The 26,870-nt window shown below is 33.3% G+C and overlaps 1 protein-coding gene and 1 pseudogene across 1 annotated transcript in view; one reads left to right on the forward strand and one right to left on the reverse strand.

Annotated features, from left to right (window-relative positions):
* LOC129750050 (platelet-derived growth factor receptor alpha) overlaps positions 1–26,870 on the forward strand; it is a 519,951-nt gene that overhangs the window by 14,401 nt on the left and 478,680 nt on the right. The gene's annotated exons all lie outside the window — the stretch shown is intronic.
* LOC129750234 (U4 spliceosomal RNA) lies at positions 8,074–8,203 on the reverse strand (annotated as a pseudogene).

A 26,870-nucleotide genomic window follows, 5' to 3' on the forward strand; every position in this document is an offset into this window, starting at 1 on the left:
GCATCATTTCGTAGCTACATCGACCGAATGGAATTAAACTTGAAGGACAACCCATCTAGTTTCTGGACGTTTGTGAAGAACCGCAAGTCAAGCAACTGTATACCTGAGCAAATGAAGTACCACGAATTGTCCGCAGATTCAATTGAGGAATCGGCCAATCTGTTTGCCGACTTCTTCAGCAGCGTGAACAATCCCAATTCACCTGAGCTTTCTGATGCGAGTAGACAGGGTATTCCTACGCATGACATTACGCTACCATCCTTTAACTTTACGCAACGTGATGTCCTATCCGAGCTGGAAAAGCTGAACATCAAAAAAGGTCCTGGAACTGATCTACTACCACCAGTATTCTTGAGGGAATGCGCAGAATCACTGAAGCTGCCTATCTGTCTGCTTTTCAATCGTTCTCTTCACGAACGGAAGTTTCCTACGATATGGAAGACCGCCTCGATAACTCCGATACATAAATCCGGTTGCCGTAATTCCGTAGAAAATTACCGAGGAATTTCAATCCTGTGTTGCATAGCCAAAGTCTTTGAGAGCATGGTTCACTCGGTGCTCTATAACGCCACTCGTCACTTGATCTCTGACTATCAACACGGATTCGTTAGGAAGCGATCCACAGTGTCAAACCTGATGTGTTACACCAACTTCCTATCAACCGAAATCGAGAAGCGTCGACAAGTGGATGCAGTCTACTTTGACTTTAGTAAGGCTTTCGACAAAGTTCCTCATAGACTCGCCATTGAAAAGCTGGTTCACATGGGTCTTCCCCCTTGGATGACCGAATGGCTTCAATCGTATTTCACCGATCGAAGAGCGTTTGTCAAGATCAATACATCACGTTCGCGTATTTTTTATTTGACCTCAGGTGTCCCGCAAGGCAGTATTCTAGGCCCTTTAATTTTTGTTCTTTTTGTGAACGATCTGGCTTTCCGTTTGAAATCCTGTATGCTGCTATATGCTGATGATCTTAAGATCTACAAAATAATCTCATCGGTTCTAGATTGCCACGCTCTTCAATCTGACATTGACGAGCTTCTCCTGTGGTGCTTGGAAAATGGGATGCAGTTGAACATAAAAAAATGCAAGTCCATAACTTTTAGTCGCCGTCAGTCCAATGTCTGTTTCGAGTACAGTATCAACGGTACCAGCATCGAACAAGTCAGCTCCATGAACGATCTGGGCGTCATCGTAGATAAAAAACTAACGTTCAGCGACCATATCAGTGCCATCACAGCGAAGGCTTTCTCTGTTCTTGGATTCGTGAGGCGCAATTCACAATCTTTTCAGGATGTATACACTCTTAAAGCTGTGTACTGTTCCTTGGTGAGAAGTGTATTGGAGTACGCCGCTTGCGTGTGGGCTCCTTACCATACATCTTGGAGTCTTCGAATCGAAAGAGTGCAGCGATCATTCGTTCGTTACGCTCTTAGGTCACTTCCGTGGAACGACCCCATCAATCTTCCGGATTATGAGAGTCGGTGCGTGTTGATCAATTTAGAAACCCTCTCTTCCAGACGTGTAAAACTAAAACGGCTTTTTGTGTTTGATCTGGTTACCGGCAACGTGGATTGTGCAGCTCTACTTAATGAAGTATGCTTTCTTGCACCATCCAGACATCTACGAGGAAGACAACTTTTAGCGCTAGGCATGCACCGCACTACTTACGGGCAGAATAATCCTCTGACCAGCTGTTTTCAGTGTTTTAATGTTGTGAACAATTTGTTTGATTTTACTGTGTCCAAAACGATGTTTAAACATAGGATTAAGAACCTTAGATATTAAGATCAGTCTGTAGGATATTTGAATCCAAGACGGTGTGTGAAATAAATAAATAAATAAATAAATAAATAAAATATAGCGTAACCTGTTTCGAGGTGTGCCTGCTCTGCTCCAGCCGCCTGTGTTAATCAATCACTCGAGCCAATAGAGCAACTAGTCTACATCATAAACATATTATGATGTAAACTAGTCGCTCACTTGCTGTAGGGAAGTAGTAGTTTATGAAGGATACTCACTTTTGTTCAAGCTTAGTTTCAAAGTTTGATTATTTAGTGTAACGATACAGGATGATTGAAGAGAGTTTGAAATTACTTTGTTTACAATTTGTCGCTTGATAAGAATGTTGCTACATTTTAAATTTAACTTTAAATGAATGTTTGTTAAATGAAAATTGATTAAAATAGGTCAAACGTTACATCAAATGACAAAACAATTTGTTGGTGTCAAGCAATAATTTGTTGCATCAGCAAGTGAAGTGTATTACTTTCTCCTTGAATCCAAACATTTTGTCATCGACACATACCTCAATATTGTTCTGCACTGATGACTGAAAACAGTCAGTACATTTTGCTTTAAAGAACATTAATAGCTACATAGTCCATATATGTTGACGTAGCTTTTAAAGCTGTTGCTGAAGTATGTTGGCATTTTCCATCTGGTGACAGGAAAATGATTCATATTTCAATCATACATGAGAAAGCAAACGTGCTTTCCCAATCAAGCTTTACTCTATCTAATTTCTTTTTTGCAGTCGTTTGGAATCAGTAATACAATTGTTTTTTGCACGTGCTCTTTTTTCGCAATCCATTTCCAAGAACTGATTGTAATAGCCTGAATGAATCAACTAAATGACGAACAACAAATATTGTTTTTTGCAAATATTCCTGCTACCGTAATCCGGGGTAATATTGATCACTTTTTTCAATATTTTTCGAGTAATTTTCCTTTTGAGGGGAATGTTTAAAATTAGTACTGTACTCCTATGAACCTAAAACATGATTGCATAAATTCATTTGACTATTTTAAATTTGATTTAAAAGTCGATTTCGTCGCTGTTCAGGAATTGATGCTTTGGGGTTACATTGATCAGTCTCCATTTTAATGGTTTTAACGAGTTTTCTTGATCATAAAGGATTCATAACACCTTCATAATTGTTTACAAATTCTAATTTATCAATTTTAACTCTCTTTTTAACGTTTTCTTTTAAAAACATTCATAATCGAAAAAAATTGATGATGCTGCATACATCTAGGGGCAAAAATTAAAACAATTGCTAAACAGTTGTAGCTTCAAAATACAAATGAAATTTACCCTTCACAAATTCCCCTAGGCCCTCCCACTATTTGTATTTTCATTTTTTTCTTCAAAGTTAATCATTTTTTAGGATTCCTATCCATTTGTCCAATAAGGGCTTACTCTTGGAAAATGTTCATCCTTTTTAAATATCAAAAATTTATCATTAAATGACTATTAAAAAAAGCACTATAACTACACATATACAAAGAATAAAAGTTGTTCTTTTACGTTCAGCCACCCGTTTGCTTCTAAATACTTTTTGGTATTATCAAGAGAGCTGTTTGTTTGCGAGCATTGGAAAAAACTGATATTTTAAGATCTAGAAATTACATTTTAACTAAATGAAAACAATTCCAAATACAAACCAAATTTTGTCTATTTGATGCTCAACTAATAAGCTTTCAAACCTAGAAAACAGTTTTCAAAAATTCAAACTATAGACTAAGTTATTGATGATAATGTGGAAAAATTGATTGATGGTCAAAGTTACCCCGTTTTACGGTATTTTATTCCTATTCAAAAGTGTTTGGATTGCATAAATATGAAACATTTTCTCATGAACAAGAACAATAAGGTTTTCAACAAAACTACAACTTAAAAATGAAAGAAGTGGAAGCCACTACAATCAAATTAAGAAATTCAATGCTTTGGATAAACCGTGGCTCCAGAGAGGAAAATACGTCGACAATATTTCATCAGCTGTCACTAATAAAAACGACCATTTTTATATTTCAAAAATTAATATTATCATCATCATCATTAGACATAGTTTTATCAACGTCAAATTTGTCACATGTTTACTTTTTAGATGATCACAATTTTCTCAATAACTCCTCTCTGGAGCCACTACTCAACGGTTAAAAAAATATTTTAATTGATTTTTATGTGGACTTTAAGTTTATTGTAAATAACTCAACTCATCCTTGCTGTATGAAACAACGTTTCAATCAAAAAAGGGGCTTAACAATTTAATGGGTAAAATTTAATTGATTTGTGCCTGACAATAAAAGTGCTACATTTGTTAAAAGTTGATTTCATTTGTGGCAGCTTGAGCATTCGGAAAAAATTTCGATGATATAATAAATAGTATGGAAATTTGAATTTGAACATTTGAATAAAAAAATTATGTTTTTATAAAATTTCATTTTTTTTTTAAATCTTAGAACCAAATTTCGATTATAACACACACGCTGCTTACTTAGACAATAGGGAAAAAAAGTATCTAAACGTCGAAGAAATTTAATATCTTCCGTCCTACATGGACCAAATCTATAAAATGGTACTTTCCTTTCCTTTAGTTAAAATGTCCGGAAAATCGATTGGACACAGTTTCAGATGCCACACGAGCTTACGAACGGAGATATATTTAGTGCCTTTATTACCCCTTATTCCCCTTTATTTTGTAAACGAACCAGAAATTCACTGATTTGAACTAAAAAATTTTAACCTTCCCATGCCGTTCGCAAAATATCTGTTAAAATTTTTTCGGGTCTATTTAACCTGCAGTTTGTTATCGTTCCCCTGGCCATGAATAATAACCGATTTTGATGATATTGTATTCGTTGTATAGGTAATTTAATCTAGTTTCTCAACATTATGAAATTAAGTCAATATGTTCTAGGAAATTACCAGTGGTCGGTTCCGAATGAAAAAAGTCCATAAAAAGAGCTCTTTTTGAAATGCTTATAACTTCTGAATGATCTATTGTTTTGATCTAACTTAACGATTTTCGAAATTATTAAGAATTTACCTTTCTATAGATGTACAAATATGTAGGGGTCCAGTGGAAGGTTTGGCTGCTATCCCGGAACTTCCGGTAGAAAAAATTCTTACTTCAAAAAAGTCACCCAATTTTGGCTTTGCATTGCTGTATCTCACTTACCAATGGACCGATTCTCTAAATTCAAATTTTAGTTTTTTTTCGATACTTTTTATATTATATTCATAGAACAAATTTTGTTTCTAAAACAATTAAGTTTTTCAGTATCTCTGAATGAAACTAACAATTTTTTTGACATTTTTCAACTCTCCCTTGGGTTGATGGGTTCTCGGGGTTTTGTCATCGTGATTTCTCGGATATTTTCACTAAAACTGTCATTTTTTTATATACCTAGAGTTTCATTGAAATCTGCCCTTTCGATTGGTATACTTTTTGTGAAGTTTTTCAAAAATTTGTAGCAACGTTTTTCCAATATACTGAAGGCTGTCAGATTTCAACCAGCCTAGCACACATTTTCAGTCGGTTGGCGTACTAAATTAGCACCCCTCCGTGTAGTCTCAAGAGAGACGAAATCCTTTAGCTCTCCTGTCGCTCACCAAACCTACCTCCCAGCAGCAAACAGGAGGAATCGCCGTGCCGCGTGGTTTGTAGATTGAATTTTGTTTGATTTTGCTCATGCTGATACTTATGTAATGAATGTTTTATTGTTGGAAGGTCAATGATTTGCTAATAAATATTTATCATAACTAATGTAGTTCTTTAATGTTTCTTTCAGTTGTATCATCTACTTGGTTTATTCGAATATATTTGAAAAGTGTTATTTATTTTACTCAATTCCTCTAAAATCTAAATACAAGTGAAACTTGAAAATTAGGGAAGATCATATCTTATATTATATTTTTTTTTTAGAATTTAGAACTCTGAACTCATAATTCAAAGTCCAGAATACATAACCCTTGGTTCACAAGACAGTATTCAGAACTGAAAATTTCGTATTATATTATACATTCATATGTTTCTGAATTCTGTATCAGAAATCAAAATGCAGAATTCAGCATTCCGAATCCCAAAATTCAGAATCTGAAATCTCAATCAAAATGAATTGAGATTAATAATTCAGAATCTTGAATTTAGAATTTAGAACTCAAATTTTAAAATTTAAAAAGTGGAATTAATAATTGAAAATTTTTAGTTCATAATAAATAATTTGATTGAGGGATTAAGGGTTTAGAACAAAAAATTATGAAGAAAAAAAATGAAATTTCTACGATTTTTGACAATTTTTGTAAAATTTCTGTATTTTCATTCAAAAATTTCTAAATTTCACGTTTTAAATTCGTAATTTGACATTTTAAAATCTCATTTCTGTATTCTAAATTTTTAACTCGAAGTTCTAAATACGAATTCTAAATTAAACCTTAATTAGAAACCCTAATCAAAAATCTGAATCTGAAATCTGAATCTAAAATCTGAATCTGAAATCAAAAATCTGAAATCTGAATCTGAAATCTGAATCTGAAATCTGAATCTGAAATCTGAATCTGAAATCTGAATCTGAAATCTGTATCTGAAATCTCAATCTGAAATCTGAATCTGAAATTTCAATCTGGAATCTGAAATCTGAAATTTGAATCTGAAATCTGAAATCTTAAATCCGTGAGTTTGAGCCCAAGAGTAAACATCGAGCCCAGTTGTACCTGATAAGTTTTTCCACTGTCTGCAAACTGCATCGTTTATATAAGTCGCGAATCACATAAAAATGTAAAACGACTTTAATCGAAACAATTTTTATTTATAAAAATAATAGATTTCACAGTTGCAGAAAATTGTGCTTGAATATAATGGAATCATGTTTAATACCATTCGTAAGCATATAGGTACATATATAATATAAAATATCAAAAAAGATTCAAACTATACCTACAATAATATAACATTCATTACGTTATCAGCATCAGTACAATTAATCAACAAACCACGCGGCGAGACGGCAGTTCCTCCTGCTGCTGGGTTGGGTGGTAGATTTGGTGAGCGATAAAAAGAGAGCTAAATGATTTGTTTCTCCCGCGGCTACGTGAGGGGTGCGAGATTTGTACACCAACCTGCTGAAAACGTGGGCCAAACTGGTTGAAATCTGGCAGCTTTCAGTAAATTCGAAAAACGTTGCTACAAATTTTCAAAACACCATACAAAAAGTATGTCCATCAAAAGAGGAGATTCTAATGAATCTATTGGTATATAAAAAGAGACCACTTTGAGTTCAAATTTTAGAGAAATCACGCTAACAAAATACCGTTAACCCACCGACACTAGGGGGATTTTGAAAAATGACAAAAAAGATGTCAGTTTAATTACCATATACTGAACAACTGAGATTTTTCAGGAACCAACTATGTTCTACGAAAATAATAATTAAGTTATCGAAAAAAAAACTAAAATTTGAATTTAGAGAATCGGTCCATTGGTAAGCGAGATACAGCAATGCAAAGCCAAAATTGGGTGACTTTTTTGAAGTAAGAATTTTTTCTACCGGAAGTTCCGGGATAGCGGCCAAACCTTCCACTGGACCCCTACATATTTGTACATCTATAGAAAGGTAAATTCTTAACAATTTCGAAAATCGTTAAGTTAGATCAAAACAATAGATCATTCAGAAGTTATAAGCATTTCAAAAAGAGCTCTTTTTTTGGACTTTTTTCATTCGGAATCGATTACCGGTAAAGTCCTAAAACATATTGACTTAATTTCATAATGTTGAGAAACTAGATTAAATTACCTAAACAACGAATATAATATCATCAAAATCGGTTATTATTCGTGGCCAGGGGAACGAGTGCAAGAGCTCGGGTCAATATGACCCGAACGGCATATTATCGGTTTTTTTCATGGGGCCATTTCCGGTGGTCACCGGAAGTTATCTGGTACTACAGATTGTGTCTTCTGCGGCTCTGCATAATTGTTCCAAATTTCAGATTTTTCCGATTTTTTTGTCACGAGTTATGATGAATTGAATGTACGCTTCGGGTCATATTGACCCGAACGGCGCGGGAAGGTTAAACAAAAATAGAACTATCTTGTTTTTTTTTCGAGGAATCAATTGAAGGATTTTTTAACAACGGAATGCATCGGAATGAAATCGTTTTACCCTCAATTCCCCTGAAATTTTATAATTAATAGAGAAAAAAGCATGTTCGGACTTGAAAATTATTAAAACAGTAAGTTCGGACTTGAAAATTTTGTATCAAATGGTACCTACCTTTTGTGATTTTTTTCGAGGAATCGAATGAAGGCTGTTTGATCCACCGCACGCATTGGAAAATGGAGTTGTGGCTGTTTTCAACTAGCAATAATCGCACCTCGGTAGAACCTCATTGGTTACGATATCGCCACTGCGCAAAGCTAAGAGTTGTGGCTGTTTTAACCTTCATTCCCTAAAATGTTTTAAATATTGCAGAAAAGCATGTTCGGACTTGATAATTTCAAACAAAATGGGATTTATGTTATGTGAATTTTTCTAAGAAATCTAATGAAGGCTACCCGGGCCACCGCACGCATTGGGAAATGGAGCTACGGCTGTTTTTGCCCACATTCCCCTGCATTTTTTATTAATTCAGAAAAAAAACTAGTTATGACATTAAAATTCTGAACCAAATGAGATTATCTTGTGTGATTTTTTTCGAGGAATCAAATGAAAGCTATTTGAGCCACCGCACGCATCAAAAACAGGAGCTATAGCTATTTACCCTCAAACCCCCTTCCCCTGGTCGCTCAAATAGCCTTCATTCGACTTCTCGGAAAAAAATGCACAGGAAAGGTATCATTTGGTTCAAAATTTTGAAAACCAAACAAGCTTTTTCTGAACTGTATTTAAAATGTTGGGAAATTGAGAGTAAAACGGCCATAACTCCATTTTCATCCCTCGTAATAACCACACATGATAAATCTCGTTTGATTCTAAATTTTCAAGTCCGACATGCTTTTTTTTTTTAATTAATTGAAAAATGTAGGGAAATTGAGAGAAATCCGCCTTCATTCGATTCCTCGAAAAAAATCACATTAGATAATCGCACAAGTAAGGTATCATTTGGTTAAAAATTTTCAAGTCCAAACATGTTTTTTTCTCTGAACTATATGAAAAATGTAGGGAAATTGAGGGTTAAACGGCCATAACTCCATTTTACAATGCGTGCGATGGATCAAAAGGCCTTCATTTGATTCTTTGGAAAAAATCTTACAAGATAGGTTTCGTTTGATTGAAAATATTCAAGTCCAAACATGCTTTTTTCTCAATCAATTGAAAAATTATAGGGGAATTGCGGGTAAAACGGTAATAACTCCATTTTCTGATATGTGCGGTGGATCAAAAAGCCTTCATTTGATTTTTCGAAAAATCACACAAGAAAGGTCTCTTTGTGTTCAAAATTTCGTAGTTCAAATCAGTGTTTTTCTGATTTGTTTACAGAATATAGGAGAGTTATGGATTAAAAAAGCCCTAGGGTAAATGATCTTGAGCGGAACTAGTCAAAATCTGATCTTGAGCGGAACCATTTACTTTTCCTAAGATTTAGGCAATGATTGTTTATGAACCTTATCAAATTGTTGAAAAAACACTTTTTGACATATTTTCTAAAATTTATTACCTGAAATAATGTTATTAGAAGATTTAAAAACACATCAATTTCTACTGCAATTTTCATCCATCTACGCTGACTTTGAACGTCAATTTTTTTCACCCTTGACCGTTGTAAACTGATTCTCAATGAATAAAATGGTAGAAAAATTCATAAAAAAAGCATTATTCAGGTTTTTGTAACAAGTTTTCCACCAAAATAACAATTAATGGCGTAGTTTTTAAAAGTAAAATATGATCTTGAGTGGAACCATTTTTGATCTTGAGCGGAACTACCAGCTTCCGAAATAAACCGCTAGGTGCGCTGCCTTATGCCCAATGTCTTAAACGCGGTTTTTACCCATGAATGTATGCAGCACCATGAGACAGTGAATCAAAGTGAAAATTGAACTTTTTTTAAAGCAAGAAATAAATTTGAACGGATATTTTGAGAACAACTTTGGAAAGCTAAGTTTCTTTTTTTTACGTAAAAACATTAATTTTTTAACTTTAAAATCTTCAAAGATAAAGTTTTATTGAAGTTTTCACAGTTACACAAGTATTAGAAATAAGAGCTATTAAAGATGTTGACAGAAGAAAATGGTTCCGCTCAAGATCAGAATTCTTACTTCAGTAAAACAGCTTTAGAGTCATAAGGATTTACTCTAAAATATTTTAAAAATCATCATTAGAAAGCAGAAACCCAGATCTATCCGCTGAACTAAATAAAATTGTTCGGATCTAACCCAAAGCCATACCGCTCGATCAACTGTTCTGAGTTGTGTCGAATTGAGCCAATTAGTTCCGCTCAAGATCATTTACCCTATATCTCCGTTCGTAAGCTTGTGCCGCGTCTGAATTTATGTCCAATCGATTTTCCGGGCATTTACACTAAAAATTTTCATAGATTTAGTTCAAGTAAAGACGGAAACTACTGAATTTCTTCGCACTTTTTCCTCCACTGTGCATTGGGAGAAAAATTGAGGCCCTCAGAGCCAGAGAGTGCAAAAATTAAAAATTCAATCAAGGTTTTTTTTCAGTTTTGTTATAATATATTGAACTTTAATTATCGTGCGTACAGATTCTGTTAACAAAAATTTTAATGGTTTTTCTTTCTTAATCATCTGGAAGTCGGAAATTCAACAAATTGAAGCTTTTGGCGAAGTTGTAAATGATAAGATATTGGAACAGAGGACGAATGACCATGTTGGTTAAAATCCTCTATAAATAAACAAAATAGAATAGAATAGAATAGATATTGGAACAAGACACAGGTTCTGAATGCCCATATCAAGACAGGTTAAATGCCTATATATATCAAGAAAAATAGATTAGTCTTATATTTTTTTTTACTTTTTATCATTTGAACATAAAATCTACGCTCAAATCACGATTTTACAGCGAAAAAAGAAGAGCTTCATACTGATCCGATAAAAATACGATATGAACAAAATATTACCATGAAATATTGCCATATGGCATACCTAACTATGTTTCATGCAAAAGTACTAATGATGTTAAAAATTTCACCAAAATTTTAGCCTTGACGTCTGCTTAACATCCGTTTCTACCATTTTCAATTAACCCTTCGTTTCATAAAGTTACAAATTTGCAACAATTAATTAAAACTGTTCTAAATTTCACGGTTAGCTAAAAAATATTTTTTTTTCGATGGGAATAATATTGATAACTTCAAGATCACGTTCAATTAAAAAAAATATTTTAAGTGTTTAAAGGTACAAAAAAAACGAACTTGAATCTGAAAAATATGGAATGTGGAAAAAGCCTAATTTTTCAAATTTTTGTCCTAGTGTAATTCATATTGAGAATTTTTTTTTTCGACTCAACAAAAATATTTTCGTATTCCCACTAAAGTAATTCACATAATAAACAAAATTTGAGAATTTTTTTTTGTTTTTTCTCTGATATAATGGGTTTTCAATAATTGTTGCAAATTTGCAACATCATGCAACGGTAGTACCCTAGCTAGTTATATGGGTTCCATGGTGTGTTTTCGAAACTTGCATCGTTTAATCAGTGTATTTGTTTCCCGGTGAAAGTGTTTTAGTTATTAATGATTTATTATCATGCTAAGGCCACATTAAGAGATAAGGGGGGGGGGAATAGTGAAAATTGCACCGCCCCCTCCCCCCCTGGATAAAGAGGGCCCCCGAGGTGAAAAAATAAAAGTTTTGCTCTAACCCGTTATCAAAATTAGAAAAATATAATTATAAGTTCAAAATTTATCAAATCTTAAACTAGGACAGGTCCGAATAATTAACTTATTTGGAATTTGTAGTTCAGCGTATGTAAAAAAAATATATTGATTTTTGTCCACGGCCCAACCAATACATATTTTGAATAAAAAAAATGTCAGATGGCTTTATAACTTGCAAAATAAGCATACACCAATTTTCAAAAGTTCTACAATATTAAACATTATTCAAACTCAAGTACGGGGCTTTATCCAGAGAATTTAAAAATTTAATAACAAACAAGGAATAATTTTTTTTTTCACTTGAAAATTCAGTACTATCTGCCAACATTTGATAACCGAGGTTTGAAGTATTATTTTGCTTTTTTTTTCTTAGAGATGAATGAATGATTTGAATTAAAATTACAATGCTCATTATTTTTTATTAAAGTATGAGCCGTTTCCTATAATGAATCGACAAAAAATGCTCTTTATTTATACTATTCAACCTTTTCCTGGAAGCTCTGGAAGTGGATTTTAATTTGTGACTTTTTGTTATTGAATTTAGTTTTATTATTATTTCTATTTTATTCTTAAACTGATTTCAAGTTTGCTCATTCCGAAGAAATCTTTATTGTTCCTTTAATTTTGCCAACAAATGATATTTAATAGTTTAATGTAATTTGTAATTGGATCATTCCTTCAAAACTAAATTGAGACTTTGCTCTTCAGTACTCAAGTTTGTTTATTAAACTGGCATTTAGTTATGGTATGATTTTAGATTTAGAATCTTTATCAGAACCAATTTAAATACGTTTTCGTAATTGATGTGTGTTGATTTGTTCCAGATTATGTTCAGAAAAGTTGTATACGTAAGAAGCTTTTCATTTAGCACCTTCAAGCAAACGTAAGGATTAAGTTCCTCAAAAGGTTGTTATATTATCACATAACTACTCCTAGCTAATTTCTCGAGAGCCTTTGTGGTCTAGTGGATAAGCTGGTGCGAGTCTGATTCTGATGTGTCAGACTGGGTTCGATTCCCGATATCGGCGAGAAAACTTTTGGGTTCGAATTCCATAAGTGGCCGACAGGTAAGATGTGTTTCCTCTTATAACCGATTATATGAATGTTTAACCAGCTGCCAACTGGCCAGGTATATACACGGATGCCGGAATACCTCTAAAATAACTGATTGACTCGTTCTTCCAAAATATACCTACATCAACACAATACTTCACTCCATAACAGTTCATACGAAGCCTTGGGGTCGGACCAAGAATGCATGTGAGCACATACTTAGGCAGAAACTGCGGTGAATCCGTGCACCCATGGTGGATAACCTACATACATAAGTACTTTCAGCTAAATTCTCAACTTTCACGGTGTCCAGAAATCTATATTTGCGAAGTTCCTGTGCTAAAACTATGATTAGTGCAAAGGAAATTAGAAATAAGCATTTATTTCCAGTTGTCTACACACCAAAAATTTTATAAAATTAAACTAGACAGAAACGCTTGGACACCTAAAAATTACAAGATCTAATCCGAAGTTAAACCTAATTTTACATCAATTCGAATCTAAATTTGATATACACCCAAGCAATTGAAATTTAGTCCATAAAAGATGTAATGTTAAATCATAACGAACACAAACTACACAGCGTAGCAGTGCATTCGACCAAGAGAGCTAAATTTAAATTTCAAAAGATGTGAAATTAAGTTCGAAAAAACAATTTGGCAACCGTCCAAAGAAACAAAATAAACAAAATAATCTGAGTGCAATGTTTTTGTTCTGTTCGAAGTTCCGAATACTTGTTGCAAAACTGATGTAGCAGATTCTTATCTTCAGCCAGCTAAATGTGACGATGTTGCTGATGCACCGAGCTACAGCAGCTGAAATTGTAAGAAATTTAATCCATCTAAAGTTGTCGACTACTACCCTGCTTTTCAAGATGCTATGAAGCTGCACTTCCAAGGTAAGTTTCAGTTAACGATCGGAATGATAATTTATTTTCTACGTGATGATTTTACAGTTCTTGTGCGAAGAGTGTAACTGGAGCGATTGGATTGCACTTCCGCCGCCTGATGAGAAGTTGGCGTAAAACTGATAAACTGTTGAACATACTGTTTTCTCCGGTGTTTACGAGACCCAGGTAAGCAAAAGGTAATTGACTTGACGATTAAATTTATAGAAACCTTTTCTTCCAGTGCGGTTGCATTTGAAAAAGAGGGGTATCAGATTCAATGAAGATTGAATCTTTTAAGAATCTGTCCAATAGATGAAGTAGATTAATTGGCAATACATTCTGAATGTAATACTTCTAATTTTGTTTCAGACTTTCATTTTTTTCAATTCCAAAGCAACTGCGATTTTGCAAAGACAGACCAAAATTCGAATAAGAACAAAATAAAGAAATTGGTTGAAAAAGGCTTAGACGTGCCTGCAGGCAGCAGATAATTATTTGGTAAGTGTTCATCATAAATTGTATTTTCTAAGATATTTTCTCTAATAAAATTAAATGCATTCTTTTCACAGGCAATTAATCCGGAAATTCTAAAGGCATAATTACCTATCTTCAAATTGACAGTCCAGTTGGTCTTGGTCTTACGTGAGAAGTTCTACAATTGTCCAGTGCCTGTTGACATAAGAATGTCCCGACGGAAAATAAAACAGTCCAGACTGATTTTCGATTATTACTTCGAGTCCCAGTTATCGCAGCAATCATATTGTAGGGCGATTGACCAAAACTCTGCATGTTTTAACAGGTAGAATAATAAGTAATAGAAGAAAATACAATGTTAATTTTTTTAAACTTTCAGTTCAATGGATAGCATGGCTCTGGAATATAAACTACATACTGAAGTTACAGCTTGGCTCAGTTGTTATAAAAATTAAATTCATTTATGCCACGCACTGATCATCGCCTGGATTCACCCACCACCTACAAAAGGAAAAAGAGCTAAGACCAACGAAGGTACGCAAATTTGTAATTTTTGTTTTTATAGCACTTTAAAGGAACTAAGCGTAGCATACGTGTAGGCGATTTACGTATTATATTGGCATGTCTTCAGAAATGCAGATATATTTTTGGTTTTATAGCAAAATAATTGAACAAAGCGTTGCATACGTGTAGGCGATTCTCTACGTCGCCCATAAAACGTCTGAATGTGTAGAATACTGTGAATATTCTGCTCTGTCGCGAATCAGTCGATTAAGTTATTATTAAGAATTATATTCCAATAAACCTTAACCGCGAAATGTTATAGATATTATTTTTTATGATGCTTTGCATGCTGAATTTTACATCATATTAGACGATGTTGTAAATTTATAAAATTAAAATCAATTCTTAATTTTTATCAAATTTGTTTGAAAGACTGAAACTAGAACTTGTTTCAAAACCTGATATGTAAACTTGGGTGCCTCATTTCTCATGAACTCGCATAAATAGTAAACATCAAATAGGCAAAAGAAACAAATTTAACTCTTTTTTTTGTTCGTAAGGTTCTGTTTATAGTTGAATGCCATAAAACATTTTATCGAATTTGTTTTTAGTTTTCCCAATGAATCAGTTCAATCACAGTGACTTGGATTAAACTACAAAACAGTTTTGGAAAGAATATACCTTACCTTACATTCGAAGCACACAGAGGTGGCTTCAACTTTAAATATCAATCTCAACTCCCAACATCAACGGTTACATGTAGGCATACGATTATTTATAATTTATTAGTTGTTTAAGTAATATTATTGAGTAATCATGAATATCCAATTATCGTGCTGATGATTAGGTAGAATGTAAAATATTGTATACTCATCAAACAAATTGTAATATTAATAAAAGTCTATGAAACTGAACATGAACTTTATCATTATTGCTCGAAACGACCCCTTGATTTTCTGTAATGTAAATTTATGTCTTGAAATTTTATGGCTGTATAATTTTATGTCGAAGACAGTGTAATTTTAGGTGAAATTCGATGTTTTCATCATGTGCATCCAATTTGACATAATTTTACATCAATAATAATCTAATTTTATGTCTTTCATAATGTATGGCTCCAAGCGTTTGTGTCTTTCTAAAGTGTAAATTTATGTCAAAAGTGATGCTTCAATTTTGTGCATCCAATTTGACATAAATTTACACCAAAAATTTAATAGTGTGTAGTGTGAAGAACAAAAAGGTGTAACCGTTTCATGTTGTTGCAAATTTGCAAGAATTAAGATTTTTGCTAAATAACCGAAATATGTGAAAATAATATTTTTTCATTATTTTTCCCTTCATGTATTCATCATTGCGCATTTTTGAGATTTTTATCGAGAAAAAATAAAAAATCATGAAATGAAGGGTTAAATTATATCAAAATATTGCAAGTGTTAATGAAATATAGCTTATAACATAAATATGCGCATTTAGCCCGTCAGTTTCGGAAATCAGCTATTTTGACTTCTTTTATTAAAAATTTTTTTTCACAAAAACTGTAAGAGATTTTAACAGAAAAATTGCTCTAACGTATATAAAACAGATGTCCGCTCATGTGTATATAGTTTTTAGACTCCTATCTATTGGAATATGGGAGAAAATTAGTGCTTTCCTTAATATGCGCATATAGCCCGCCTCTCCCCTAATTATTTTTTTTTCGAAAAGGTAATAGAGCGACACAGCAGCTTCAGGGCGTATTTTCTCAAAATTAGCTTTTATACACTTATACCCCTTTGGCTCCAAGGGTCTAATTTGCTGGGTTATCTGAATACTTTGTTTTAATTCCTATTTAGTTTCCTTTTTAGATGAGAGTGCGTAACTCTTAAACTTGTATGTTGTATTTAAGAATCATCAGTGAATGGTGGCAGTTTTCCATATTTTTGGATTCCATCTGGTCCATGCAAATTTTGACGACGACATTTTTCAGTACCGTCAACTGGGGCAACATGCAACACTTTTCAACTTTAATGGCTTCTGAAATCTTAATGCTTACAGATAATCATACCTCTTGTACATCAAAAGTTTTAAGGATGATGGAACACCAAACTGAAATAGTCAGAAAAATTATTGGTTTTACCAGTTGTTTTTGAATTTACAAAAACATGCGATTTTTACCCTACTAAGATAAAAGGGTAAGTGCTTATGCTTATGCTTATGATACATACACAGCCAGATCTTGTCAGCATCCCGGTGAATAGTAAAAATACATTTACTATTCATCTTTACAAGGCCGGGCCCACTGTGCAGTATTGGACGCAGAGACGACTGGAACCAGGGGAGGAAGAAACGTGGACAACAGTACCATACGTTCCCATGTTCATTTGATATTTATTCGTTGGGAGCATAGATGCTAAGATATTTCTATGCTCCTTGGTGTTGGGCCTTGCGATTCTTCCTTAAGGGGATGGAAATGAGGTTTTTCTACAGAGAGTTCCAAATTTAACAATACAATAATTAAAGAAATTTCTCTAACCATTATACACTGTTTAATTTTGGATCCCTGTACCTTCATCTCAGGTCATCGACCATGGTTATAGCGCCATTGCTCGCTTTTGAAAAGATTTGAAAGAGCAGAGAAATTATTAATACCGCACCAAAATCATTAGAATTTTTCCATTCCAAAAGGTTTCAGCACCAAAAGGAATACATACTAAAAACTAATATTTATGATTAGATTTAATAACAATGATTAAAACAACGTGCATTGCGTGCAATATACAATATCATCAGTTCTGCGTTATGATTCCAGTATTGGTATTTATACAATTCGGTTGGCATCTACTAGAGTTATCAGATCAATAAAAGGTAGCAAAATTCTGGAAAATCAAATGTCACGTTGTTCGGCAGTGCGATAAAAGTGGTGTTAAAAATGAAAACCTGTGCAAATGTCAATAAGAAATTTATGTATACAGTCAAATTTAAATTTTTCATCTACAGTATGAATTACATTAAAATTGAGAATCGGAAGAAATCGCTCCCCTTAGGTATCTCATTCATCTTCACTCAAACACTTCCGCTTCTCAAATCATTCTAAACCAATACAACCAGGTTCCTTTAACACCCCCTGAACACCCACCCACGTTTCACATAATGATGAAAAGTGTTGTGAGCCTATAAAATCTTTCTGCTTTATTTGGAATGGAACGCACACAAGATCCGTTTGCTATACGAAAAATAGAAGTAGATTGGCTCAAAAAATAGCAAGAAAGATGGATAGTCACACAAAAAGGCAAGTGTTATACGAAGCTCTAGAAAACTTTGTAAAATTATATTATTGGATCGCAAATGAAATCGCTTAAAAATTCTTGAACAACAGTCTCATCTAAACCACATTAAAAACACATAATTCAATCTTACAAGGTGACCTAATGAAAATTGTTCTACTTAGCTTTTGGTAGTATCAGCATAATGTGAACATACGTGTGCCGTCTATGTAGTTGTCCGATTGATGAAAGTGAACCATTCTATTAAAACGGAACCCAACCAGAAACACATCACAGCAACCATACTTTCTTCTTCGATTTCACCATTTCTCTTCTTGTTCTAATTCATAACTCACACACGGCATCACAAAAAAAAAATTCTGGAGGCAACTTCCGGCAATATTTCATAGTAAAAAACACTAAAAAGCGACACAGCTTGGTAGCTTAATCACTACTGCAACCAAAAACACCTGTTTTTTTTTCAACTATTCAAAACTCGTACGAAAATATTTCGACTCCCCCAAATTGCATAGAAACCATTTCGTCTTCATGCTACCGGAAAACAACATTTTAATCAAATTAAAAATGAAATCCTCTGATTCCACCTCAATTCACAAAAAACTCCTCAAAACGTCCTGTAAGTACTATTGGGATTCCACTTAGCTAACTCTCGGTAACTTTTTTCCTCAATTTCATTTGAAAATCACTTTTAAAATTTATTTTAAAGAAAGTTTTCACTGTCAGCGAAAAGCCTACTAAGATAAAAGGGTAAATTGCAACAAACTCTGTAATTCATGAAAAAACAAACGAAAACGTTTGAAAATTTAAAATTTTTGATACATTGGTGATGTCATAACGCATAAAGCACCAATTGCAGTAATTTTTAGTTTTGTTCGAATTCAATTTTACATTTTTTCTGTCAAAAATATTTTAAAGAAAAAAGTGTTGATCTGCTGCATACATTTAGGGGGTAGAAAATACTACAAAATATTCTATTATCTTAAATCATGTAAATAAATCTTAGGAACAAATAAATTTGTATGTTAACAAACGCATAATGCAAAACAATCATATCCCAGCATATGGAAATGCCATTTATGAGATTTAGTTCTGATTTGCATTTTGTTGCATTTTGCCCCAGTTAGCTAACTGAATTATAAAAATATTTAGTTAAAAAATTTGAAATGATTTGAAACAAAAAGTAAGCAAAATAATGATTGGCTTTGGTTTTATGATTATGGTTTTATGATTTTTGGAAAAAACATCTGACTTGTGAAAATTTATGATTGTGAGTGAAAAAATTCCACCGTTGAAGTTAAAATGTGGCGAAATTCATACTTTGGTTAATGTTTACATCGAACATGTTGCCTTATCCTGAATATATTTGATAAATTACTTATTGACTTACTCGATTGTATAAACCCTTATAAAGGTTTCGCCAAAATTTCCTCTAACAAGCTGTGAACTGCCATCTGTCAATAAAAAATCTTATCAACTACCATGATTGGTTGTAATAGTTTCTACATTAAAATTGGCGTTTTGAATTTGCATTTTGACCTCTGTGCAAAATTGATAGCCTCAGTCAATCACCGAGGAGCAACCATTAGCGATGTGGAAATATTTCTACTTAGCATCGCCTGCGATCATGGTTTTCGAAATGCATTTACGGTTAGAAGATAAAAGACAAAAAATTATATTATTGATAAACCCTCAAAAGAAACATAAACTTTTTCAGCGAAGATAATTTTGTAAAAATAAATAATACAGCCTTTCGGTTTCAATGGTTCAGGTGGATGTGAGTAGTCAATCAAGTTAAGCTAAGCTGAGCTAAAATAGGCGTTTTGAATCCGCATTTCTGTGAAGTTTACTGTTTACTCTCTGGAGACACTTCCATGCTATTTTCTAATATCGTATTCGTTTTCACCACCCGAAAGTGTTGCACCATCCTCGCTGAAAACGTGCATGAATCGAGTTTTGCACTCAACTTTGTTGGTGTGCGTGAAATCGGCAGTGTCAACAGAAAATATCAAGCTGTCAAAAATCCATTACAGCTGGTATTTGTTTTCGTTTAATTTCGAAAATTGAATTCAAATTCACTTTAGTTGATCATTGTCTTGTAAATAATATGAAAATTTTAGCATGAATTTATGTTTTATGTTAAATTGTGAAAATTTCAGATTTATTTTATTAAAGAGGTTTGCTTGGTAGATTCGCCTCTGGCCCTGATGATAATAACTGCAATACCGGCTGATTCTGGGCGGTCTATGTTTGCTGCTGCTGGACTGAAGTTACCCCAGCTTGATGGTTCCGATATTTTGTCTTGAGAGTGACGTTTATTCCTCGCAAATCTCATTTTCTTCGTTCAAGTATTTCCGTTTCAGATTACAAAAAAAATCCAAAACGGCGAACTCGGATCGCAGAAATCGGGGAAAATTTGATAACAGACCGAAACGAACGAAATTCAAAGCCCCAATGCGGGTGCAGTCTCGAACTCGAATCCGGGACTAGGCGCAACCGAGCATCGTCACTTTAAAGCACAGTTCTTTCACGATTTTCTCGCACTCGGGTGCTTCAACGCTCGAAGCTGGCTTGTAGCAGAGTAGTTTCGTAGCAGCTTAACGCTTCTTGCTACGCGAGACCAACTAATGGGACCCGCTCGAGCAAAAGAACTCTTCGGCTTGGGCGATTCCACCAGATCTTTGGTTTGCACTTTTTGCACCCGGATTTGCTGCTCTTCTTCGGCATTGCTTGGAACCGATTGCAGCAAGCCTTCTGGGCACATTCTTCTCGGGAGCGTCCGATCCTCATCCTCCATTTTTCCGTTCTTCGAGATAAAGAAAAAACAATGTGGAAATAGCTCGGACGTAATTTTTGCGGTAAATAAACCAGACCAGCTGATATTTGTTTATACGGGAAACACGTCCTGTCAAAATTCATGATAGTATTGGTGAGAGCGCAAGCAACACCGAATATTTTCAGAGTGTTCCACCGTCCACTTTATGGTGCACTACCAGTAGACTACTCATCGTGAAAACGAGCATGAAAACAGCAAAAAGTGCACTACCGGTTGTGCACTGGTGGACTACCAAGCGAAAACGAATTCTCTATAAGACTTTAGGTATCATTTTCCTTGCGAAATATACAATAGTTTTCCGCATCCCATAGAGCAACCGTTTTAGGAAACTGTGATCTGTGGTACGTGATAAAAAGTGTTATCGCAAGCTTGACGGAAGGTATTAAAAATAATTATCTTCCGATGCACATGTAGTTGCGATTGTTAAACAAAATCTTTGAAAAAAATCTCGTCTAAACGAAAAATTGAACTATAGAGTGCTACCTTGTTAACAAATATTAGAAATTCAGGAGATCTTTGAATTTAGTTAACATGTTCGTGGTAACAAGAACAAGAAATGTAGTATGTAGGGTACTCATTTGCATTTTGAGCAACATATCTCTTATCAGAAAAACAGATTGAATGAAAGTTCGTTTCACATTTTTTTAACATTCAGATATTGAAATCTCATAAACAGGTCACCATCAGAAGACTGTTGGTTGTGCTTGCTGATTTCTTGTAAAAAGTTGGGGAAATTTTCCGCCCAAAAAATTCAAGGGAATAACGAATCACAAATTAGACCAGTAAATAATGTCAATTTAATTTTGTTCAACAGGTGGTCGATGCGAGTCGACTAACTTTTTTTTCTAGTGAAATTTGGTCTTGTATACTTTCTGGGAAAAATCTTGTCAATGGCATACGAAAAATTCAGTATACAGTAAGTGGAATCAGGACAAGATCTAATAATTTAATCTATCTTAATTTGATTTTTTTCTTCTTAACTTTGAGGACCTTAGGAAAGCGAAGCAATGGAACTGGGTTAAGGTCGCATTTATGTGTATGTATTTTCATGGCATTTTAAACGTATTTATGTGTATGTATTTCATAGATATATCAAGATGAAAATCTATGGCGTAAAATGACTATGATTGAGAGCTTCAAATCAGCTGATTTGATTTTCAAGTGACATTCAAAGAGTCGACATTTCAGTTTAATCACATTATACAACGTTCTAAGTAATATCTTTGAATATTATTTAATTTTGTTCTTAATTGGCGGACTAAGAAATAAATTCAAGCATTTGAGTTCATTTCTGAGAATGTGTGGTACAAAATTGCACAAATTTGGTAAAAGTTTTAAAAATTTTTAAAGTTAAAACAATAAAACAAATCTCAACTATAAATGCATGTTATAGTTCCGACACATCCTTTTTGGAAATTTGAATGAATTTTTTCACTTCTTTCCAGAAATTGCATAAAACCTTTATTTTTTCCTTTCATGGAGTGATAAAAAACAAAACCAAGGAGTTACGTAATGTTTTCTTTCATTTACTTAAAATACGCTCTAAAAACCGTTGAACAATACTCGTTTTTAATATTCATTTCTGTTTTGAAAACTCTCATTTCTTTCAAAAACAGGCGGTTCATGCAAATTTTCCGTATGAAATCTTTGTTCTCGATCTAAAATTTCTGAGGTTGTAACTTTCTCTTTCAATTTTTAATTCGATTTACTAATCGAATATATGTAGGATAAAATTTTTAGATAATTTCTTTTTTATGGTTTTTTTTTGTTAATTTTGGAAAATACATTAACGATCATTCAGAATTTTACACGTTAAATGAAATCGTGACTCGAACTCGAATGTTACACAGAAGATTCAAATTTGTCTCTCCCTTTGACGAAATAATTGGAACTGCAAAGTTCTCTATGTTATTGACCGTTTTTTACCTTTCCAGGATTTATAATAACATATTTAGGTATAATTTCTCAAATAATGGCTGGTTAGTTCTAATTAATCTAGTTTAACATCGTTCAAATAGTATTCGACCACTTCAAAAAGTTCAGTTAAGGATCTAACCATCTGCCATCTAACATAGCCTAAAACGAGAGGTAATTAATATAAACTAACATTAAACGTTGAACGCCTGACTCCAAAAAATGAAGACTAACAGTGTTATTCAGATTTTTTATGCTAAATAAATAATCGATTTTTTAACCCCAGAAACTATACATCAACGTGACCATTTTTCAATTACAAGCATGACATGAGTATTACTTTCGAATAAATAGTTTTAACCCTATCCATTGTCCTGTTAATTTGATTGGGTATTTGAGAGCGCAAATAAATTTATTCATAATATTAAAAGCTTTTGTTCGTCCCGTGGCTTGCCGAAAGCAGTTTCGCTTGACCTAGAACATTAAATGAACCCACTTGCAGAAACAGCTAAGGCTTGATTAATTAATTAATTTTTTAATTAATGCATACGAGTGGAAAAGTGGAAATTTACAGTTATAGGAACAATTCCAAATTAATTTCTCAACGACTTCCAGAAATTTAAAAAAGGTTAAGGAAATTTGAATGAGGTAGATTTCCTCCATTTATGCTGTTGTATTTTAAACCATCGAAATATTTCAGGGAAATTGTTGCAAAAGCTAACATTTTCCCAACTGTATGTAGTTCATTATTTTCCGCGGAAAGCCCTACCCTGTGTCAACATCGGGATCAAATCATTCATGTATCAATAATGAAATTATCAAACCTTCCGAGTAACACCCATTATATCATTAAACACCATTTCATCCGACCATATCGGTTCTGGGCGGAAAAAAATAAATAAATCTCCAAATACCTATCGAATCAATATCTCCAAGAGCTGCTATATCGTTCAAATCCTCTCACTATTGGATTTCTATTAAGCTAAGGATGTAATCTGTCAGCTTCAACAAAAAACAAATTTTATGTGGCTCTCGGACAGAGGGCTCTAGAGCTATTATAGCGCTAACAATGGAATTAGAAGCGTTGATTATTTGATTTTAGTTCAACTAAGCTGGCTGCACTGATGAATAAGTTTAAACAAAAATCCGTTAAATTGGGTGTTTTCGTTCCGTTTTCTCCGATTCTTATGAGCCAAGCAATCACCCAACAAAGGAACGTGTAAATCAGAGCATTTGATTTGATTTATTTATCATGGAAACTTCCGGACATAACGGAAGTACCTATTGACCCGAAGGAATAAAATAAATACTGATTGATCAGCTTCAGAAATCGATTAATTTCGTCTTAGATTTTCTCAATTTCCAATAACTAAACGTACATTTCGAGAACGCTATCTGGAAGAAAAACAACAACTGGGAGGCTATTTTTAATAACTTTTATGTCGTTACTTCTATGGTATCATCTTCAAAGAAGTCTTCAAAAAAATGTCTTCAAAAAAATATGTTAGTTGATGTCTAGATTCAGAAAACTAAATTTGAAGAGAGAAATAGTTACATGTGTATTAGACTGAATCGATTTGGGGTCATTTTTGAATTTCTAAACCCCTGGGGTCTAAAAAGCTTCGTTTTGGTTCAAAACTCATCCATTATTTTTTGCAAAATTTTTAAGTAACGTTTACATGAGTAAATTGGAACTTTTAGATTTGTATGGGAAAATTGAATATTTTGTACTGAAAAATCAATATAATTTTAGTTTCTTCTGTGGAGCCAAACCTGATATTGTTTTTGTGCCAATTTGCAAATTCTGCAAAGGAAATTTTCCGTTGAACAACTTTGTTCAAGACCGTAACTTCGTATCTTATTAGGCAAAAAAGTTATTAGCTGTTCAGCAGGGATATGCCGTTTCGTATTGATAAACAATAAATTAAATTGACATCACTGCTGGGTGCCTAGCGAAGTATTGCATGACTACTTTTCATGGAGTACTTCGCGAGGCTCCAGCAGTGATGTTAATTGAATTTATCGTTTATTTTAGATAACCAAAGCAACAAAATTTAATTTTTTTCGAGATGCAACTTAACGAACTTTAGAACTGATTTAAACAAATTTGAGGGCGCTGATTCCAAATTTGAAATTAGTTTTTTTTTCTAGCAGCTCTTGTTTTCGGAATAATTTTGGAAAATGGGTGGAAATTCATTCAATCAATGATCAACTTTTCTCAAGATCGCGAATAATTTTGACTTCTGAGAAAAAAGTTGAGGAAGTCTTTTTTATTATTTGTTTTTCGCTATTTAAAAAAAAACAATAATTTGGACGAAATTTTTAAGAAATTTCAACCCAAATCGAATCTTCGATATTTCTTAAGCAAAAAGTCCAATCGTGTTCCAGTCTTCTATGAAGATGTTAAATGGATTGGAATCTTCAATATCAAATACTCGTAAAATGTCTTAAGCGGTGTCAGAAATAATTGTAATGTTATCTGTTTACAATTTCTAAAAACTGTTTCATTTATTTCTGTTGATACTTACGGTTTCGGCAGAGGAAATCTGCGGCTCCGTCGGCGAAACCAAAACAGTTTGTTTTGGTTCCGCATGTTTTGAGTCAATTCGCAATTGAAACAATAGCGGTGATGATTGATGATGACAGCTGATGATGGTAAACACGGTACAAATGTTTACATCATCACACTGTGAAGCCAAACAACTCAATTTTGGTTCGTGGTAACTCACCAGTGTTGCCAGATATTCTGAGTGGTTAGCTCAGAATATCACACGAAAATGAGAAAACTAATAAGTGAGGATATCACCTCAGTGAATAATGTAAATAGCTATCGCTTATGTTATAAGTAGTTATTTAAGGACTTGACGAACGAAACGAATAAAGTATACTCTATTCCACCACTGAAACCTGCGTTTTCAACAATTTCTTTTAGAGCTTTATTCCACTGAATCTGTAAAATGCATGCAAAATCTGCATCCTTGATTGAATAGAGGATTGTAAATAGATTCAAAATCAGTTATTGTTTTCATTTAGGATTGTTGGTTGATCAGTTAGTTGTCAATGCTCGATTTTACTCAAAATCGATCAATTTCATAATTTACACACTCCATAGCACTAAAACAAGTGCCAAAATCTTCCAAAAATAGTTATTAAAACATATGCATTAAAAATGCTGTTCTCTAATGGAATTTAATTAAAAAAAATAAACTTTTACATCAAAAGAGGGTGGTTCAAAGTTTTGATATTCAAGAATTTAGTTTATTTAAAAATTTTGCTGAAGAATGTCAATGTCATTTTGGTTTCAAATTTCTGAATTTTCGATGAATTGAGGAAAAATCCAAAAAGAAAACTTATATAACTTTTTCTCAAAGTAAAAATTACTCGTAGCCTTCTAGAAAGTTGACCAGTCTTCATAAACATTTATTTTCAATATCTTTGTATGCAAATGATACAAAGCAAAAAAGTACAAAAATAAATTAAATGAATTTTTACCTTTTTCAATTGTTTGCTTTGAATCTCAGAAACGAAAACTGACATAATGACATTGATTGCATATTTAGATTCAGTATTTTTAAATCAGTCAAAATAAGCTCTTAAATTTTTTACATCTTGAAGAAATGTGAATTATTTTTCTTGTTGTATCAGAAATTGATCCTTTTTCATGATTTTCTCTAAAATAATTTCTTTCCAATTGTTTTATAAAGCGCAGATAATTATGGCTGCTGCTGCTGATTGTTTGTTTTGATTTGGCTTTCTGGTAGAAAAAGACAAGAAATTAAAGTTGTATTTATTGGGCGATTTTTGTAAACTTGTAAACCACGACGTGGTCCTTAATGTGTTAATATTAAAAACTAAATAAATCTATAATAAAAACCACAAAAAAAAGATAATAAAATCAGGTCGACAAACAACGAAAAATGATGCTGGAATTTTACAATCCTTCGTACGATGTTGTTTGTGTTTGAAGATACCCGCTGGCTCCCAAAGAAAAACAGAACCATCAATCGTCCGGTTTCGCCTCCCTCGAGCGGTTGTTGCCAATAAACCGGAAATGTAGTACGTTTATCACTTTCGCCTTACTCGATATCGTACAATCCATCGTTGTATTCAAAAGTTCATTCAATATTCATAATGAAGCTGGAAGTCAAACACTATGAATTCTATGGAATATTTCATCAGTACACAACAGCTGGGAAGTTGATTCATGGATAATACGGAACAGTTTGGCTTCAAATGTTTCTTTTGATGTTATTTTTTAATCCAATAACAGTTGATTTCTAAGAATGGTTTTTAATCTGATTACCAAACATT

Source organism: Uranotaenia lowii, chromosome 2 (genome assembly GCF_029784155.1).
Source record: "Uranotaenia lowii strain MFRU-FL chromosome 2, ASM2978415v1, whole genome shotgun sequence".
In the NCBI taxonomy this organism is placed as follows: Eukaryota; Metazoa; Arthropoda; class Insecta; order Diptera; family Culicidae; genus Uranotaenia; species Uranotaenia lowii.